Source organism: Colobus angolensis, unplaced genomic scaffold, assembly GCF_000951035.1.
Source record: "Colobus angolensis palliatus isolate OR3802 unplaced genomic scaffold, Cang.pa_1.0 Scaffold135, whole genome shotgun sequence".
NCBI lineage: Eukaryota > Metazoa > Chordata > Mammalia > Primates > Cercopithecidae > Colobus > Colobus angolensis.
Window position 1 is genome coordinate 3,549,192 of NW_012114433.1, and position 2,743 is coordinate 3,551,934.

Genomic DNA, 2,743 nt, shown 5'->3' on the forward strand with positions numbered 1-2,743 from the left:
AGGTGGGTGGATCACCTGAGGTCAGGAGTTCGAGACCAGCCTGGCCAGATGAATGGCCACCAGCACTGGCCTCCCAAGAGTAAAGTACTATGGCTACTGCTTTGTGCCACCCTTCAAGTCCCAGGCCAACTGTCTCACGGCCCACCCTAACTACATATCTAAAACCTAAGCAAGTTGACATATGAAAGAGCCATCACACAAGTAATACCACAGTTTGATAAAGTGAAGTGGCAGGTGCACAGGTATTATGGTGCTCAGTATTCTCCTTATGTTTGAAATACTTTATGATTTAAGAATAATTTAAGAGCCAGGCGCAGTGACTCACACCGGTAATCTTAGCACTTTCGGAGGCTGAGGCAGGCCAATGGCTTGGGCTCAGGAGTTGGAAACCAGCCTGGGTGACATAGTGAGGCCTCATCTCTACAAAAAAAGAAAGAAAGGAAGGAAGAAAGAAATGAAAAAAACTTAGCTGGGAATAGTGGCATGCACTTGTAGTCCAAACTACTCAGGCGGCTTTGAGGTGGGAGGATCACCTGAGCCTGGGGAGGTTGAGGCTGCAGTGAGCTGTGATCGCTTCCCTGTATGCCAGCCTGGGCAACAGAGCAAGACCCTGTCTCAAAAACATGATAATTTAAGGTGAATAGATTTGCATTCATTGTAGAACCCTTAGGAAAACAATGTCAAAATCTATCCCCCCACCACCAAAGAAAAGTTGACTTTTTGAAACCCGTGAAAACATACGCAAATGAAGAGTCCTTCCAGTGAATAAATCAACAGGCCAGGTGGAAACCATCCTGGTGATTCCAATTTCATCTGTCTTCTTAGTGTTTGCAAAGTAACCCCATACCTTAGCATGAGCAGAAGAGATATAAGATAGGTTTTTTGCTTGCAATTGGATTCCTGAGTGCTCATCATTACTAAGTACTACTACTTAGTAAATAACTACTTACAAAATACTAAAGCATTTACTGAGTATCAGTGCTTAGCAAATGACTACCTGCAAAATACTAAAACATTTACTGAATAGCAGTACTTAGCAAATGACTACTTACAAAATACAGAAGTGTTTACTGTGTAGCAGTACTTAGCAAATGACTACTTACAAAATGCTAACATATTTACTGAGTATCAGTACTTAGCAAATGACTACCTGCAAAATACTAAAACATTTACTGAATAGCCATACTTAGCAAATGACTATTTACAAAATACGGAAGTGTTTACTGTGTAGCAGTACTTAGCAAATGACTACTTACAAAATATGAAAGTGTTTACTGTGTAGCAGTACTTAGCAAATGACTACTTACAAAATGCTAACATATTTACTGAGTAGCAGTACTTAGCAAATAACTATTACAAAATACTAATTACAGATTTGTGCAATTATGTAGTTGTGCTAAATATTAAAATACTTAGTATTTATAAAATACTGAAGTATTTACAAAATACTGAAGTATTTACTAATTAGTAGTACTTACAAAATAGTATTTACAAAAAAGTATTTACAACATCCTACTTCATAGTATTTTGTAAATACAAAATCTTATAAATACTTCATAATATACAGATGCTGAAGCAAAATACTAGATAATGTTTGAAGTATTTTAATAATTCTCAACCACTAAACATTCACAAAGCTGGTTTTTAAAATTTTATTTTTTTATGCCAATCTCTGCATTGTTCCAATTTTAGTATACATGCTGCCAAAGCAAACACACAAAGCTGGTTTTAAGATCATGTTCTGGATGGGCGCGGTGGCTCAAGCTTGTAATCCCAGCACTTTGGGAGGCCGAGGTGGGCGGATCACCTGAGGTCAGGGGTTCAAGACCAGTCTGGCCAACATGGTGAAACCCGTCTCTACTGAAAATACAAAGATTATCCGGGTGTGGTGGCAGGCACCTGTAATCCCAGCTACTTGGGAGGCTGAGGCAGGAGAACTGCCAACCTGGCAGGTGGATGTTGCATTGAGCCGAAATTGTGCCACCACACTCCAGCCTGGTGATAGAGTAAGACTCCATCTCAAAACAAAATCAGAAACAAAAACAAAAACAAAAATCATGTTCTACCAAAATATGAACTACTCTCCCAAACTATAAGCCAAAATTATAATTAAGTAAAAATAGTCAAAATGAAAGCCACAGTTCCAGCCCTGTTTTATAAGCAATTAGGGAAAAATAACAGGATGCTTGTTTTTTTCAGCTCTGTGACCTACGTTGCATTCTAGACCTTCATTTCTTTCTTTTTTCTTTTTTTTTTTTTTTTTTTTTTGAGATAGGGTCTTGGTCTGTCATCCAGACTGGAGTGCAGTGGTGCGATCACAGCTCACTGCAGCCTCCACCTCCATGGGCCAAGGCGTCCTCCTGAATGGCTGGGACTACAGCTGTGCCACCACACCCAGCTAAGTTTTACATTTTTTGTAGAGACAGGATCTTGCTCTGTTGCCCAAGCTAGTCTCAAACTCCTGGGTTTAAGTGATCCTTGAACCTTGGCCTTCCAAAGTGTTGGGATTACAAATGTGAGCCACCACACCTGGCCATAGACTTTCATTTCAAAGTCAGCATATGCCCGGGCGCGGTGACTCATGCCTGTAATCCCAGCGCTTTGGGAAGCCAAGGTGGGCGGATCACCTGAGGTCGGGAGATGGGGACCAGCCTGACCAACATGGAGAAACCCCGTCTCTACTAAAAATACAAAATTAGTCAGGCGTGGTGGCACATGCCTGTAATCCCAGCTACTCAGGACG